At 39.0% G+C, this 18,490-nt stretch overlaps 1 protein-coding gene across 1 annotated transcript in view; it reads right to left on the bottom strand.

Annotated features, from left to right (window-relative positions):
• LOC122816213 overlaps window positions 1-18,490 on the bottom strand; it is a 1,390,304-nt gene that overhangs the window by 1,299,720 nt on the left and 72,094 nt on the right. The gene's annotated exons all lie outside the window — the stretch shown is intronic.

Below are 18,490 nucleotides of genomic sequence, written 5' to 3'. Positions count from 1 at the left end.
TTTGTTTTTGGTTTTATTAGTATTGATGGGTGCTGGGGTTTGATGTGTTAGTTTTATTAGTATGGATAGGTGCTGGGGGTTGATGTGTTAGTTTTATTAGTATTGATAGGTGCTGGGGTTGATGTGTTAGTTTTATTAGTATTTATAGGTGCTGCGGTTGATGTGTTAGTTTTATTAGTATGGATAGGTGCTGGGGTTGATGTGTTAGTTTTATTAGTATGGATAGGTGCTGGGGTTGATGTGTTAGTTTTATTAGTATGGATAGGTGCTGGGGGTTGATGTGTTAGTTTTATTAGTATGGATAGGTGCTGGGGCTGATGTGTTAGTTTTATTAGTATGGATAGAGGTTGGGGTTGATTTGTTAGTTTTTTTAGTATGGGTAGGTGCTGGGGTTGATGTGTTAGTTTTATTAGCATGGATAGGTGTAGGGGTTGATGTGTTAGTTTTATTAGTATGAATAGGTGCTGGGGTTGATGTGTTAGTTTTATTAGTATGGATAGGTGCTGGGGGTTGATGTGTTAGTTTTATTAGTATGGATAGGTGCTGGGGTTGATGTGTTAGTTTTATTAGTATTGATAGGTGCTGGGGTTGATGTGTTAGTTTTATTAGTATGGATAGGTGCTGGGGGTTGATGTGCTAGTTTCATTAGTATTGACAGGTGCTGGGGGTGGATGTATTACTTTTATTAGTATGGAAAGGTGCTGGGGTTGATGTATTAGTTTTATTAGTATGGATAGGTGCTGGGGGTTGATGTGTTAGTTTTATTAGTATGGATAGGTGCTGGGGGTTGATGTGTTAGTTTTATTAGTATGGATAGGTGCTGGGGTTGATGTGTTAGTTTTATTAGTATGGATAGGTGCTGGGGTTGATATGTTAGTTTTATTAGTATGGATAGGTGCTGGGGGTTGATGTTAGTTTTATTAGTATGGATAGGTGCTGGGGTTGATATGTTAGTTTTATTAGTATGGATAGGTGCTGGGGTTGATGTGTTAGTTTTATTAGTATGGATAGGTGCTGGGGTTGATGTGTTAGTTTTATTAGTATGGATAGGTGTTGGGGTTGATGTGTTAGTTTTATTAGTATTGATAGGTGCTGGGGGTTGATGTGTTAGTTTTATTAGTATGGATAGGTGCTGGGGGTTGATGTGTTAGTTTTATTAGTATGGATAGGTGCTGGGGTTGATGTGTTAGTTTTACTAGTATGGATAGGTAGTGATGGGGTTGATGTGTTAGTTTTATTAGTATTGATAGGTGCTGGGGGTGATGTGTTAGTTTTATTAGTGTGGATAGGTGCTGGGGTTGATGTGTTAGTTTTATTAGTATGGATAGGTGCTGGGGTTGATGTGTTCGTTTTATTAGTATGGATAGGTGCTGGGGTTGATGTGTTAGTTTTATTAGTATGGATAGGTGCTGGGTTTGATGTGTTAGTTTTATTAGTATTGATAGGTGCTGGGGTTGATGTGTTAGTTTTATTAGTATGGATAGGTGCTGGGGGTTGATGTGTTAGTTTTATTAGTATGGATAGGTGCTGGGGGTTGATGTGTTAGTTTTATTAGTATGGATAGGTGCTGGGGGTTGATGTGTTAGTTTTATTAGTATGGATAGGTGCTGGGGGTTGATGTGTTAGTTTTATTAGTATGGATAGGTGCTGGGGTTGATGTGTTAGTTTTATTAGTATGGAGAGGTGCTGGGCTAGATGTGTTAGTTTTTTTAGTATGGGTAGGTGCTGGGGTTGATGTGTTAGTTTTATTAGTATGGATAGGTGCTGGGGTTGATGTGTTAGTTTTATTAGTATGGATAGGTGCTGGGTTTGATGTATTACTTGTATTAGTATGGATAGGTGCTGGGGTTGATGTGTTAGTTTTATTAGTATGGATAGGTGTTGGGGTTGATGTGTTAGTTTTATTAGTATGGATAGGTGCTGGGGGTTGATGTGTTAGTTTTATTAGTATGGATAGGTGCTGGGGGTTGATGTGTTAGTTTTATTAGTATGGATAGGTGCTGGGGGTTGATGTTAGTTTTATTAGTATTGATAGGTGCTGGGGTTGATGTGTTAGTTTTATTAGTATGGATAGGTGCTGGGGTTGATGTGTTAGTTTTATTAGTATGGATAGGTGCTGGGGGTTGATGTGTTAGTTTTATTAGTATGGATAGGTGCTGGGGGTTGATGTGTTAGTTTTATTAGTATGGATAGGTGCTGGGGGTTGATGTGTTAGTTTTATTAGTATGGATAGGTGCTGGGGTTGATGTGTTAGTTTTATTAGTATGGATAGGTGCTGGGGGTGATGTGTTTGTTTTATTAGTATGGATAGGTGCTGGGGTTGATGTGTTAGTTTTATTAGTATGGATAGGTGCTGGGGGTTGATGTGTTTGTTTTATTAGTATGGATAGTTATTGGGGATGATGTGTTACTTTTATCAGTATGGATAGGTAATGGGGTTTATATGTTAGTTTTATTAGTATGGATAGGTGCTGGGGTTGATGTGTTAGTTTTATTAGTGTGGATAGGTGTTGGGGGTTGATGTGTTAGTTTTATTAGTATGGATAGGTGCTGGGGTTGATATGTTATTTTTATTGGTATTGATAGGTGCTGGGGGTTGATGTGTTAGTTTTATTAGTATGAATAGTTGCTGGGGGTTGATGTGCTAGTTTTATTAGTAGGGAGAGGTGATGGCATTGATATTTTAGTTTTACTAGTGTGGATAGGTGCTGGGGGTTGATGTGTTAGTTTTATTAGTATGGATAGGTGCTGGGGATGACGTGTTAGTTTTATTGGTATGAATAGCTGCTGGGGTCGATGTGTTAGTTTTATTAGTTTGGATAGGTGCTGGGAGTTGATGTGTTAGTTTTATTAGTATGGATAGGTGCTGGGGTTGATGTGTTAGTTTTATTAGTATGGATAGGTGTTGGGGGTTGATGTGTTAGTTTTATTAGTATGGATAGGTGTTGGGGTTGATATGTTATTTTTATTGGTATCAAAAGATGCTCGGGGTTGATGTGTTATTTTATTGGTATTGATAGGTGCTGGGGGTTGATGTGTTAGTTTTTTTAGTATGGATAGGTGCTGGGGTTGATGTGTTAGTTTTATTAGTATGGATAGGTGCTGGGGGTTGATGTGTTAGTTTTATTAGTATTGATAGGTGCTGGGGTTGATGTGTTAGTTTAATTAGTATGGATTGGAGCTGGGGCTGATGTGTTAGTTTTATTAGTATGGATAGGTGTTGTGGTTCATGTGTTAGTTTTATTAGTATTGATAGGTGCTGGGGGTTGATGTGTTAGTTTTATTAGTATGGATAGGTGCTGGGGTTGATGTGTTAGTTTTATTAGTATGGATAGGTGTTGGGGTTGATGTGTTAGTTTTATTAGTATTGATAGGTGCTGGGGGTGATGTGTTAGTTTTATTAGTGTCGAGAGGTGCTAGGGGCTGATGTGTTAGTTTTATTAGTATGGATAGGTGTTGTGGTTCATGTGCTAGTTTTATTAGTATGGATAGGTGCTGGGGTTGATATGTTAGTTTTATTAGTATGGATAGGTGCTGGGGTTGATGTGTTAGTTTTATTAGTATGAATAGTTGCTGGGGGTTGATGTGCTAGTTTTATTAGTAAGGAGAGGTGATCAGGGTTGATATTTTAGTTTTACTAGTATGGATAGGTGCTGGGGGTTGATGTTTTAGTTTTATTAGTATGGATAGGTGCTGGGGTTGATGTGTTAGTTTTACTAGTATGGATAGGTGCTGGGGTTGATGTGTTAGTTTTATTAGTATGGATAGGTGTTGGGGTTAATGTGTTAGTTTTATTAGTATGGATAGGTGCTGGGGTTGATGTGTTAGTTTTATTAGTATGGATAGGTGCTGGGGGTTGATGTGTTAGTTTTATTAGTATGGATAGGTGCTGGGGTTGATGTGTTTGTTTTATTAGTATGGATAGGTGCTGGGGGTTGATGTGTTAGTTTTATTAGTATGGATAGGTGCTGGGGTTGATGTGTTACTTTTATCAGTATGGATAGGTGCTGGGGGTTGATGTGTTTGTTTTATTAGTATGGATCGTTATTGGGGATGATGTGTTACTTTTATCAGTATGGATAGGTAATGGGGGTTGATATTTTAGTTTTATTAGTATGGATAGGTGCTGGGGGCTGATGTGTTAGTTTTATTAGTATCGGTAGGTGTCTGGGGTTGATGTGTTAGTTTTATTAGTATAGAGAGTTGCTGGGGTTGATGTGTTAGTTTTATTAGTATGGATAGGTGCTGGGGTTGATGTGTTAGTTTTATTAGTATGGATAGGTGCTGGGGGTTGATGTGTTAGTTTTATTAGTATGGATAGGTGCTGGGGTTGATGTGTTAGTTTTATTAGTATGGATAGGTGCTGGGGTTGATGTGTTAGTTTTATTAGTATGGATAGGTGGTGGTGGGGTTGATGTGTTAGTTTTATTAGTATGGATAGGTGCTGGGGGTTGATGTGTTAGTTTTATTAGTATGGATAGGTGCTGGGGGTTGATGTGTTAGTTTTATTAGTATGGATAGGTGCTGGGGTTGATGTGTTAGTTTTATTAGTATGGATAGGTGCTGGGGGTTGATGTGTTAGTTTTATTAGTATGGATAGGTGCTGGGGTTGATGTGTTAGTTTTATTAGTATGGATAGGTGCTGTGGTTGATGTGTTAGTTTTATTAGTATGGATAGGTGCTGGGGTTGATGTGTTAGTTTTATTAGTATGGATAGGTGCTGGGGGTTGATGTGTTAGTTTTATTAGTATGGATAGGTGCTGGGGGTTGATGTGTTAGTTTTATTAGTATGGATAGGTGCTGGGGGTTGATGTGTTAGTTTTATTAGTATGGGTAGGTGCTGGGGTTGATGTGTTAGTTTTATTAGTATGGATAGGTGCTGGGGTTGATGTGTTAGTTTTATTAGTATGGATAGGTGCTGGGGTTGATGTGTTAGTTTTATTAGTATGGATAGGTGCTGGGGGTTGATGTGTTAGTTTTATTAGTATGGATAGGTGCTGGGGTTGATGTGTTAGTTTTATTAGTATGGATAGGTGCTGGGGGTTGATGTGTTAGTTTTATTAGTATGGATAGGTGCTGGGGTTGATGTGTTAGTTTTATTAGTATGGATAGGTGCTGGGGGTTGATGTGTTAGTTTTATTAGTATTGATAGGTGCTGGGGGTTGATGTGTTAGTTTTATTAGTATGGATAGGTGCTGGGGTTGATGTGTTAGTTTTATTAGTATGGATAGGTGCTGGGGGTTGATGTGTTAGTTTTATTAGTATGGATAGGTGTTGGGGTTGATGTGTTAGTTTTATTAGTATTGATAGGTGCTGGGGGTTGATGTGTTAGTTTTATTAGTATGGATAGGTGCTGGGGTTGATGTGTTAGTTTTATTAGTATGGATAGGTGCTGGGAGTTGATGTGTTAGTTTTATTAGTATGGATAGGTGCTGGGGTTGATGTGTTAGTTTTATTAGTATGGATAGGTGCTGGGGTTGATGTGTTAGTTTTATTAGTATGGATAGGTGTTGTGGTTCATGTGTTAGTTTTATTAGTATTGATAGGTGCTGGGGGTTGATGTGTTAGTTTTATTAGTATGGATAGGTGCTGGGGTTGATGTGTTAGTTTTATTAGTATGGATAGGTGCTGGGGTTGATGTGTTAGTTTTATTAGTATGGATAGGTGCTGGGGTTGATGTGTTAGTTTTTTTAGTATGGATAGGTGCTGGGGTTGATGTGTTAGTTTTATTAGTATGGATAGGTGCTGGGGGTTGATGTGTTAGTTTTATTAGTATGGATAGGTGCTGGGGTTGATGTGTTAGTTTTATTAGTATAGATAGGTGCTGAGGGTTGATGTGTTAGTTTTATTAGTATTGATAGGTGCTGGGGCTGATGTGTTAGTTTTATTAGTATGGATAGGTGCTGGGGTTGATGTGTTAGTTTTATTAGTATGGATAGGTGCTGGGGGTTGATGTGTTAGTTTTATTAGTATGGATAGGTGTTGGGGTTGATGTGTTAGTTTTATTAGTATTGATAGGTGCTGTGGGTTGATGTGCTAGTTTTATTAGTATGGATAGGTGCTGGGGTTGATGTGTTAGTTTTATTAGTATGGATAGGTGCTGGGGGTTGATGTGTTAGTTTTATTAGTATGGATAGGTGCTGGGGTTGATGTGTTAGTTTTATTAGTATGGATAGGTGCTGGGGGTTGATGTGTTAGTTTTATTAGTATGGATAGGTGCTGGGGGTTGATGTGTTAGTTTTATTAGTATGGATAGGTAGTGATGGGGTTGATGTGTTAGTTTTATTAGTATTGATAGGTGCTGGGGTTGATGTGTTAGTTTTATTAGTATGGATAGGTGCTGGGGTTGATGTGTTAGTTTTATTAGTATGGATAGGTGCTGGGGTTGATGTGTTAGTTTTATTAGTATGGATAGGTGCTGGGGATTGATGTGTTAGTTTTATTAGTATGGATAGGTGCTGGGGTTGATGTGTTAGTTTTATTAGTATGGATAGGTGCTGGGGGTTGATGTGTTAGTTTTATTAGTATGGATAGGTGCTGGGGTTGATGTGTTAGTTTTATTAGTATGGATAGGTGCTGGGGGTTGATGTGTTAGTTTTATTAGTATGGATAGGTGTTGGGGTTGATATGTTAGTTTTATTAGTATGGATAGGTGCTGGGGTTGATGTGTTAGTTTTGTTAGTATGGATAGGTGTTGCGGGTTGATATATTAGTTTTGTTAGTATGGATAGATGCTGGGGGTCGATGTGTTAGTTTTTTTAGTATGAATAGTTGCTGGGGCTGGTCTGTTAGTCTTATTAGTATGGATAGGTGCTGGGGGTTGTTATTTTTGTTTTATTAGTATGGATAGGTGCTGGGGGTTGATGTGTTAGTTTTATTAGTATGGATAGTTGTTGGGGTTTGATGTATTAGTTTTATTAGTATTGATAGGTGCTGGGGTTGTTGTGCTAGTTTTATTAGTATGGATAGGTGCTAGGGTTGATATGTTCATTTTATTAGTATGGAAAGTTGGTGGTGGGGATGATGTATTAGTTTTACTAGTATTGATAGGTGCTAGGTGTTGAAGTGTAAGTTTTGTTAGTATGGAAAGGTGCTGGGGTTGATGTGTTAGTTTTATTAGTATGGATAGGTGCTGGGGGTTGATGTGTTAGTTTTATTAGTATGGATAGGTGCTGGGGGTTGATGTGTTAGTTTTATTAGTATGGAAAGGTGCTGGGGTTGATGTATTAGTTTTATTAGTATGGATAGGTGCTGGGGTTGATGTGTTAGTTTTATTAGTATGGATAGGTGCTGGGGGTTGATGTGTTAGTTTTATTAGTATGGATAGGTGCTGGGGGTTGATGTGTTAGTTTTATTAGTATGGATAGGTGCTGGGGTTGATGTGTTAGTTTTATTAGTATGGATAGGTGCTGGGGTTGATGTGTTAGTTTTATTAGTATGGATAGGTGCTGGGGGTTGATGTGTTAGTTTTATTAGTATGGATAGGTGCTGGGGGTTGATGTGTTAGTTTTATTAGTATGGATAGGTGCTGGGGTTGATGTGTTAGTTTTATTAGTATGGATAGATGCTGGGGTTGATATGTTAGTTTTATTAGTATGGATAGGTGCTGGGGGTGATGTGTTAGTTTTTTAGTATGGATAGGTGCTGGGGTTGATGTGTTAGTTTTATTAGTATGAATAGGTGCTGGGGTTGATGTGTTAGTTTTATTAGTATTGATAGTTGCTGGGGTTGATGTTAGTTTTATTAGTATGGATAGGTGCTGGGGGTTGATGTGTTAGTTTTATTAGTATGGATAGGTGCTGGGGTTGATGTGTTAGTTTTATTAGTATGGATAGGTGCTGGGGTTGATGTGTTAGTTTTATTAGTATGGATAGTTGCTGGGGGGTTGATGTGTTAGTTTTATTAGTATGGATAGGTGCTGGGGTTGATGTGTTAGTTTTATTAGTATGGATAGGTGCTGGGGGTTGATGTGTTAGTTTTATTAGTATGGATAGGTGCTGGGGTTGATGTGTTAGTTTTATTAGTATGGATAGGTGCTGGGGTTGATGTGTTAGTTTTATTAGTATGGATAGGTGTTGTGGTTCATGTGTTAGTTTTATTAGTATGGATAGGTGCTGGGGGTTGATGTGTTAGTTTTATTAGTATGGGTAGGTGTTGAGGTTGATGTTCGTAGGTTCATAGGTTCATACTAGGCTATCTGCCCAAGGGCATTTATAAGCCTAGCCAGAGTGTGTTTGGCTTTGCCACCCATTTTAAATTAATTTTGCTATGCCCTTTTTCGTGGTTAGTATATTGTGCCTCTGTCTAACAGTGACACAGAAGTGATACCCTGGGTAAACCTATGATCTCCCATCCACTCATCAAGATTCCTCTTGAAGAGAGTCAATGAGGGACTTTGCCTAACCTGGACTGGGATTTTATTCCAGAGTGAAGGGAGCCTCTGGGTTATGAATCTGTCCTTCCAGCATGTTCTATTTATTTCAGTGCTCAGGTTCAAGTCTCTCAAGCGCGTAGCTCAATGGGATTTGGATTTTCTGAGGTGCAGAATGTCCAATAATTCCAGGTTGGATATGGCTTTATACGTCAGGCACAGATCGCCTCTGAGCAGGCGGTATGCAACTGAGTAGAGCTGGAGTTTCTTTAACCAGGCAGCATATGGCATCTGTTTGAGCCCTTTGATCCTCTTAAAAATCAAAGAGAACTCCAGGCAAGGGATACTCAGCTCAAACAAGTTTTAATAAAGCGCTTTTCGTCATTCACCCCTATTATTAAAAACATCCATTTATAAAAATAAATTTTATATATATGTATTTCGACAATCTAATGTATATAACAATGATTCTAAATTGTATAAAAGCAGGTACTAAGCACAAATGATCCTATATAAGTTATCACAGACAAGAAAAAAGTGTGTAAAAAAAAATAAAAACAGTTGTCTACATTTATCTATTCAAGCTTCTAAGCTTTAAGAGACATAAAATATTGCATTGCTCATTCAGTCCTGGTTCTAGAAAAGCATTGGTTCTTAGTTGCCAGGATAGTTTGCGTTCTTCTAAGAGTAAATTAAAGGGGCCCCTTCTACTATCAGGTTGCACTTGGTCTAACCCTACAAATTTGAAATTATGATTTGGGAAGGATGAGATGTGGAAGACATGTTTAACCATAGAGGATATCTTAAGACATTTCTCAAAAACATATTTGATGAAGTTAGTATAAAAAGAGAAAATGGTGTTATCCTCCCTCTTTTTAATAATAGGGGTTGTAGATTAGGGCCTTACAACTTGGATGTATATCATATACTCCTTTAACGCTGCACCCAACAACCAATTGAGTTGGTTAGTTAATTGGTTAATTGAGGAAGAATTTGCATAAATAGTATTGACTGAGACATGTATTTTATCTGAAGAAGTCATCCTAATGTGAATGACAAAAAGCGCTTTACTAAAACTTGTTTGAGCTGAGTATCCCTTGCCTGGAGTTCTCTTTGATTTTTAGCTTCGTTTGTCAAGTTTTTTGTCCCCTTTGATCCTCTTGGTGAGGTACTTTTGGTGTCTTTCCAGTTGCTGCAGGCGTCTGGTAAGGTACATCCCAAAAGGGGCATTGTACTCAATTATGGGCCTAGTTATGGATGAGTAAAGAGGCACAATGACCTCCCCTGATCTAGATGTGAATCCCTTCATGATTAGGTGGGCTATATAAAATGTTTTTCTAACCACTTTGGCCACGTGGTTGTCAAATGAGAGATTGCTATCAACTTGGGTCCCCAGGTCCCTAATTACTTCTTCTGTACTTAATGGATTACCACCTATGTGGTAATTTGTGGGCACTTTGTTTTTGCCAAAGGGGATGACTATACACTTTTTGGCATTTAGCTTGAGGCCATGGCTCTGGCACCAGTTGTCTGTTTCTATGAGGCCTTTTTGGAGGATGCTTGTGTCGGCTGAAGTGTTGATTATGGTGCCCAGTTTGCAGTCATCTGCAAACTTGGTCAGCCACAGTCCTTCCGTGTTGGCCTGTACCTCCCAGAAATATATACCGAACAAGAGAGGTCCCAGGACTGAGCCTTGTGGGATGCCACTTGTAACTGGTTTGGAGTCTGACATGGCTCCAGCAATTCTAACCATGTGGGTTCTGTCCTTGAGCCAGTTTGCAACCCATCTAGTGACATAGGGGTTTATATTTAAGCTGGTGAGCCTATCTATAATGCCCGAGTGGGGTATTGTATCGAAGGCTTTTGCGAGGTCCAGGTAGGCTGTGTGGACCACCTTCCCCTCGTCAATGGCCTTGGTGACTGTTTCAAAGAAATCAACCAGGTTTAAGAGGCAGGATCTGCCCTTAACAAAGCCGAACTGGGTAGGATCCAGTGTCTGTAGGTCCCCAATATCTTTATTTATGAGGTCCATGATGATCCTTTCCATAGCTTTGCAGACCAAGCTAGTCAGGCTTATGGGGCAATAGTTTCCAGGATCCATTGAGGCACCACCTGTGTGTGATTGCTGTACGCCACTCTTTGGGTACATATCCTGTAGTAAGGCTGAGATTGAACAGTAGTTTTATGTTTGGGTTTAGCTCTTCTTGGAGTTCATGTAGGATGCAGCCCGGGACACCGTCTGGTCCCATTGATGCTGTGTTTTTTGTTATGGAGAGGGCAGCTCTTACCTGAGCATCTGAGATGTCAGGGAGGCAGCACTCTGCTGGGATAGATATTTGCCCTTTTGGTGGGGGGGGGAGAAGTTTGAGCTGAACCTGTCAGCTAGGATGTTGGCAATGTCTGTGGGTTCGGTGTATTTTTTGTCATTTTGGACTAATTCTGAGCATATCTGGGAATTCCCACCCAGGATCCTAACATAACTAAAGAAAGCCTTGTGATTATCCTTAGTGTCCTGTGCAATTTTTCTCTCGAAGCTGGCCTTAGACGATTTTATGAATGCCCGTAGTTTTATGCTAATACTGATCAGAGATGCCTTCCCTTTTTGGGATTTTGCTCTATCATGTAGTAGCTTCCTCCTTCTATTGTATAGTTTGTTTATGGCTGGGGTCCACCAGACAGGACGTCTGCCTTTGGAGGATTGGGACTTGGTTTTATTTGGGATTGCATGATCCATGCATTCCTGAAGGTGTTCATAGAATGCGTTTATAAAGGATTCTGCAGTCTGGGCCGTATTTTCCACAGGCCCGGGGGCTTTGCAGGATTCCACCTCGGTTTTGAGGAGTGTGAAATTTGCATTAGAGATGTTTTTCACTGTGGTTTTCAGGGCAGGGGGTGGAGTTGGGATGTGAATATCCAGTGAGATTAGTTTATGGTCTGATCTTACCAATGAGGGATACACTTCTGGTCTGGAGCATAGAGTCCCCATGTTGGTGATGATCAGGTCCAGTATGTTTTCCCCTCTTGTGGGAGTGGTAACGAGTTGTTCCATAGCATTTGAGTTTATAAATTCTAGGAACCTTTGGGCTGGTGTGTTGGAGCTAGAGTAATGCTCCCAGTCTATGTTTGGGTAGTTGAAGTCGCCCAATATAATGGTGTTTGGAGAGACCTTCATATTTTCCAGTGTTCTCAGGAAGGCTGAGTGGGGTTCCTGGGTTTGGGAGGGTGGTCTGTAGCAGGCTATAAACTGGAAGGCAGTTTTACCCACTGTTAGTTGCACATGGATAGTCTCTGATGCTTCATGCTGTGCCACCAACCTGGAGGTGTGGGTATCTTTGATGAATATTGATACTCCCCCTCCTTTTGTGGTTCAGTCCAAGTTTTGGGGCCGAAAAGCATAGTATGAGGTATAACCTGGTAGTGCTGGGGTGCTCTCAGGAGCGTTGAACCAGGTTTCTGTTGCTGCACAGATATTGATGTTCTCCATGCTAAGGAGAGTTTCAAGTGCGTGCATCTTGAGGTTTAGACTTCTGGCGTTGAGTAGCATTACTCTTAGTTTCTTATCCCTTGTGATACCTATGGAGGTGGGTTTGTCTTTTGAGCCTTGCCTAAAAAAGGCACTATGGGGGTAGCAAGAGTCTTTGCCAATATCCGAAAGCCCAGGGGTGACAGGTGCAAGCTGTCCCTAGCGAAGCATTGTGGCTTGTCGAGCATGTCATCCCAGGCTGACAGGCACTGGATCCCCTTTGAATGACACCAATACTTAAGCCAATTGTTGAAATTGATCATCTTGTCTTCATATTGTGGTATCATTCTTAGTGAGGGTAAGATGCTACTCAAGGTCTGGGTCATACCGGCCTGGGCTACATGGTCAGAGAGCTCCTCTATGTCTCTTTTCATGTAGTCCAGGGAGGTACGTCTCAGGTCATTCACACCAGCATGGACAATGACTGAGTCATATTTGTACTTGCCTTGGAGTGACCTGAGTGCTTGTGTTATGTGCTTGTGTTATGTGATCCTAGCACCTGACAGGCAGCTCACCGTGACCTTCTCCTTGTTCAGCCTGGTGAGTGGGACATCAGTGTGCCTGACGATAGAGTCACCTATTACAAGTGTATCAGGTGTGTTGTTTAGCCTTAAGGGCTGTGACTGTTTGGCACACTGGCTTTGTGAGCTATGTGTTGCACGTGTTTTGTTTTGGGGTAGCGGTTGCTTGGGTGTCTGCTTTGGAGGTCTCTGCTGCTTAGGCAGATTTTATTTAGAGCCTCGAGTATGTTTTGTGTGTTTATGTGTTTGGTTTGCTGTCATGGTAGGTCTATGTGAGACTGGAATTGTAGTGAGTGTGGTTTCCTTCTCCTCCTGACTGGTTTCGCCAGTACTGAGTTGAGGGAGCTTAGCCTCCAGTATGGCTATATGGTTGCATCTCTCACATGTGTTGGACTTTGTTGGGAGGAGGAGAGGGTTGTCTGTGTACATGAGGCAGTTGTAACATTGCCTCAAGATTCCCAGATTCACCAGCTGGACCGGAGAGGAGATTGACAACTGACCTTTGGACATGCTAGAATAGTATTGGGAATTCCTTTATAATTGAAAAAAAGGGCTAATGGGGAACAAGGTACTCAAGGGGAGTTTGTGAGGGTGTAGTGCTTTTAAGTTTTTAGTGCTGACTTATATAATTGCTTTAGTGAGCAAGTGGCCAGGTAACTTAAATGCAATGTGTTACAGGTAACTTAAATGCAAAAATGACAAACAGTAACTTTCTTTCAAGTGAAACAAGAAAATAAGTACAGTAAGCAACGCAGATATCACTAGGGATCCACAGAAGCGCTGAAAAGCCATTTTTTAGGTGGAATTAGTGTTTCAGGGAAATAACAAGCAAACAAACAACAAGCATACAAACAAAGCTAGATTCAGCAGGCCTGGATCTAGTCTATGCTACAGTAAACAAGGTGTACCAATTTCAGTAAGAAACAGTTCAAATATGCAGGCACTATAAGCCTTTAGCCAGAAATTCCCAGCTCAGAAGGGCAGAGTCCTGCCTCTCCTCCCACAAGAGTGCAGACCATGAACCTTCTTAATGTAAAATAACTGGCCTGAAGCCCAAGTGCTTAAACTAGAACTAATACATTTTTAGAATAACAGACAATGAGCCCTCAATCAGCAGTTCTCAACTTAGAAGGATGTAAGCTACCTGTCCTGCCACCACAGAGCAGGCCACAAACCTTCCTAACGTAAAACAACTGGTCTGAAGCCCAAGTGCTTAATCCAAAAGACTTAGAATGATAGCTACACTTAAATCAAGTTACTACCAAGCAGTAATAAATACAACTGAATACTTTAAAGAATGCCTGGATTAGTGCTCAAGTTATACAAACAAAGCTAGATTCAGCAGGCCTGGATCTAGTCTATGCTACAGCAAACAAGGTGTACCAATTTCAGTAAGAAGCAGTTTAAATATGCAGGCACTATAAGCCTTTAACCAGAAATTCCCAGCTCAGAAGGGCAGAGTCCAGCCTCTCCTCCCACAAGAGTGCAGACCATGAACCCTTCTAATGTAAAATAACTGTCTGAAGCCCAAGTGCTTAAACCAGAATTAATACACTTTTAGAATAACAGACACTGAGCCCTCAATCAGCAGTTCCCAACTTAGAAGGATGTAAGCTACCTGTTCTGCCAGCACAGTGGAGACCACAAACCTTCTTAATGTAAAACAACTGGTCTGAAGCCCAAGTGCTTAAACTAAAAGGCTTAGAATGAGATACATCCAAGCAGTAATAAACACAAATGAGTACTTTTAAGATGATGCAAAAGCAAAATAAAGTAGGAAGAAACACAAATACAGTAAAAGCAGATATTTTTTTTTTTTTCAGAAAAGTAGAAAAACAATTCACATGCAGTGCAAGCTGGTACACGAGTATGTAGCAATATTAGTCCACACACAGTTTGAAAAAATGGAATTAAATTAAAAAGGACTAAAAGCAAGAGCAGAAAGGGTTTATTAGGTAGAATGCGGTAAAGAGATGGGACTGGGGGAGTGTCCTAGATCAAATCTGCCATGGGGCAGGCAATGCAAAAGCCACCAAATTTAAACTACAACCAAGAACAGAGGGGGTGGGGAAACCAGTTTCAACAGAGATGTGAGGAATCAGAGTGCAAATTATAAAACCAAAAAAATATATACTGATCTCTGTATATTTGCAGAACAGTAAGACAACAGATATCTAAGCAACAATTTAGCTCTATAATACAGAATAATACAGAAAAATTTACTCAGCTCTATATATTTGAAGATAGTCTTGTAAGGCTGTTTCTCAACACACAGGTTCCAATTTAAAATGTTAAAAGAGGCAAAAGCAAAATAAGGTAATAAAGTAGGAAGAAACACAAATACAGTAAGGCAGATGAAGTGCAAATTTTTTTTTTTTTGAGATGGAGGAAACAGGGCAGATTAAGATACTATGTGGGAATGCCCTTCCCAAGTGCTCTCTCTGTACACTGCAGAGGAGATAGGACTGGTAAGAGTATACAAAATCAAAATATGATCTCACTGTACTCAGTTGAGTGAGCGAATGAGATGGGTCCAGGAGGAGTGTGCAAAAAGAGAATTACAGCAAAGGCGGGCAATTCCATAGCCACCCAAGATAAACACCACAACAAGAAACAGGGAGAGGGGGTGGGGAACTACTGCAGACATTCAGAGACACACACAATATTTACTGAATGCAAGACACACAATATTTACTCACTCAAATCTTAAATAAGTGGAGAAAATATACTTAAATCAGCTTATGTCCAGTTGATGTATGCAGACAAGTCTCAGTAACCAGCAACTCGATTTAAAATGATTACTAGAAATGTAACCAACACAGATTTTGATGGTAGCAGAAACCCCCAAGCTAATATCCACTTAAAAAGGAATTTCACAGCAGTCTAACAACTACTGCAGAGATTCAGAGACACAGACAATATTTTCTGAATGCAAGACACACAATATTTACTCACTCAAATCTTAAATAAGTGCAGAAAATATACTTAAATCAGCTTATGTCCAGTTGATGTATGCAGACAAGTCTCAGTAGCCAGCAACTCGATTTAAAATGATTACTAGAAATGTAACCAACACAGATTTTAATGCTAGCAGAAACCCCCAAGCTAATTAACACTTAAGAAAGGAATTTCACAGCAGTCTAACAACTACTGCAGAGATTCAGAGACACACACAATATTTACTGAATGCAAGACACACAATATTTACTCACTCAAATCTTAAATAAGTGCAGAAAATATACTTAAATCAGCTTATGTCCAGTTGATGTATGCAGACAAGTCTCAGTAGCCAGCAACTCAATTTAAAATGATTACTAGAAATGTAACCAACACAGATTTTAATGCTAGCAGAAACCCCCAAGCTAATTAACACTTAAAGAAATTTCACAGCAGTCTAACAACTACTGCATGAGATTCAAAGACACACACAATATTTACTGAATGCAAGACACACAATATTTACTCACTCAAATCTTAAATAAGTGCAGAAAATATACTTAAATCAGCTTATGTCCAGTTGATGTATGCAGACAAGTCTCAGTAGCCAAGAACTCCATTTAAAATGATTACTAGAAATGTAACCAACACAGATTTTAATGCTAGCAGAAACCCCAAGCTAATTCACACTTAACAAAGGAATTTCACAGCAGTCTAACAACTACTGCAGAGATTCAGAGACACACACAATATTTACTGAATGCAAGACACACAATATTTACTCACTCAAATCTTAAATAAGTGCAGAAAATATACTTAAATCAGCTTATGTCCAGTTGATGTATGCAGACAAGTCTCAGTAGCCAGCAACTCGATTTAAAATGATTACTACAAATGTAACCAACACAGATATTAATGCAAGCAGAAATGCCCAAGCTAATTAACACTTAACAAAGGAATTTCACAGCAGTCTAACAACTACTGCAGAGATTCAGAGACACACACAATATTTACTGAATGCAAGACACACAATATTTACTCACTCAAATCTTAAGTAAGTGCAGAAAATATACTTAAATCAGTTTACGTCCAGTAGATGTATGCAGACAGTTCACAGTAGCCAGCAACTCGATTTAAAATGATTACTAGAAATGTAACCAACACAGATTTTAATGCTAGCAGAAACCCCAAGCTAATTAACACTTAACAAAGGAATTTCACAGCAGTCTAACAAGTACTGTACAGATTCAGAGACACACACAATATTTACTGAATACAAGACTCACAATATTTACTCACTCAAATCTTAAATAAGTGCAGAAAATATACTTAAATAAGCTTATGTCCAGATGATGTATGCAGACAAGTCTCAGTAGCCAGCAACTCGATTTGAAATGATTACTAGAAATGTAACCAACACAGATTTTAATGCTAGCAGAAACCCCAAGCTAATTAACACTTAACAAAGGAATTTCACAGCAGTCTAACAACTACTGCAGAGATTCAGAGACAGACACAATATTTACTGAATGCAAGACACACAATATTTACTCACTCAAATCTTAAATAAGTGCAGAAAATATACTTAAATCAGCTTATGTCCAGTTGATGTATGCAGACAAGTCTCAGTAGCCAGCAACTCGATTTAAAATGATTACTAGAAATGTAACCAACACAGATTTTAATGCTAGCAGAAACCCCCAAGCTAATTAACATTTAACAAAGGAATTTCACAGCAGTCTAACAACTACTGCACAGATTCAGAGACACGCACAATATTTTCTGAATGCAAGACACACAATATTTACTCACTCAAATCTTAAATAAGTGCAGAAAATATACTTAAATCAGCGAATGTCCAGTTGATGTATGCAGACAAGTCTCAGTAGCCAGCAACTCGATTTAAAATGATTACTAGAAATGTAACCATCACAGATTTCAATGGAAGCAGAAACCCCCAAGCTAATTAACACTTAACAAAGGAATTTCACAGCAGTATAACAACTACTGCAGAGATTCAGAGACACACACAATATTTACTGAATGGAAGACGCACAATATTCACTCACTCAAATCTTAAATAAGTGCAGAAAATATACTTAAATCAGCTTATGTCCAGTTGATGTATGCAGACAAGTCTCAGTAGCCAGCAACTCGATTTAAAATGATTATTAGAAATGTAACCAAAACAGATTTTAATGCTAGCAGAAACCCCAAAGCTAATTAACACATAAAGGAATTTCACAGCAGTCTAACTACTGCAGAGATTCAGAGGCACACACAATACTTACTGAATGCAAGACACACAATATTTACTCACTCAAATCTTAAATAAGTGCAAAAAATATACTTAAATCAATGTATGTCCAGTTGATGTATGCAGACAAGTCTCAGTAGCCAGCAACTCGATTTAAAATGATTACTAGAAATGTAACCAACACAAATTTTAATGCTAGCTGAAACCCCCAAGCTAATTAACACTTAACAAAGGAATTTCACAGCAGTCTAACAACTACTGCAGAGATTCAGAGACACACACAATATTTACTGAATGCAAGACGGACAATATTTACTCACTCAAATCTTAAATAAGTGCAGAAAATATACTTAAATCAGCTTATGTCCAGTTGATGTATGCAGACAAGTCTCAGTAGCCAGCAACTTGATTTAAAATGATTATTAGAAATGTAACTAACACAGATTTTAATGCTAGCAGAAACCCCAAAGCTAATTAACACTTAAAGGAATTTCACAGCAGTCTAACTACTGCAGAGATTCAGAGAGACACACAATATTTACTGAATGCAAGACACACAATATTTACTCACTCAAATCTTAAATAAGTGCAGAAAATATACTTAAATCAATGTATGTCCAGTTGATGTATGCAGACAAGTCTCAGTAGCCAGCAACTCGATTTAAAATGATTACTAGAAATGTAACCAACACAAATTTTAATGCTAGCAGAAACCCCCAAGCTAATTAACACTTAACAAAGGAATTTCACAGCAGTCTAACAACTACTCTACAGATTCAGAGACTTGCACAATATTTACTGAATGCAAGACACACAATATTTACTCACTCAAATCTTAAATAAGTGCAGAAAATATACTTAAATCAGCTTATGTCCAGTTT

Source organism: Protopterus annectens, chromosome 12.part0, assembly GCF_019279795.1.
Source record: "Protopterus annectens isolate FY-2018-M chromosome 12.part0, PAN1.0, whole genome shotgun sequence".
Classification (NCBI taxonomy): domain Eukaryota; kingdom Metazoa; phylum Chordata; order Ceratodontiformes; family Protopteridae; genus Protopterus; species Protopterus annectens.
This window is presented reverse-complemented; position numbering and strand designations above follow the sequence as displayed.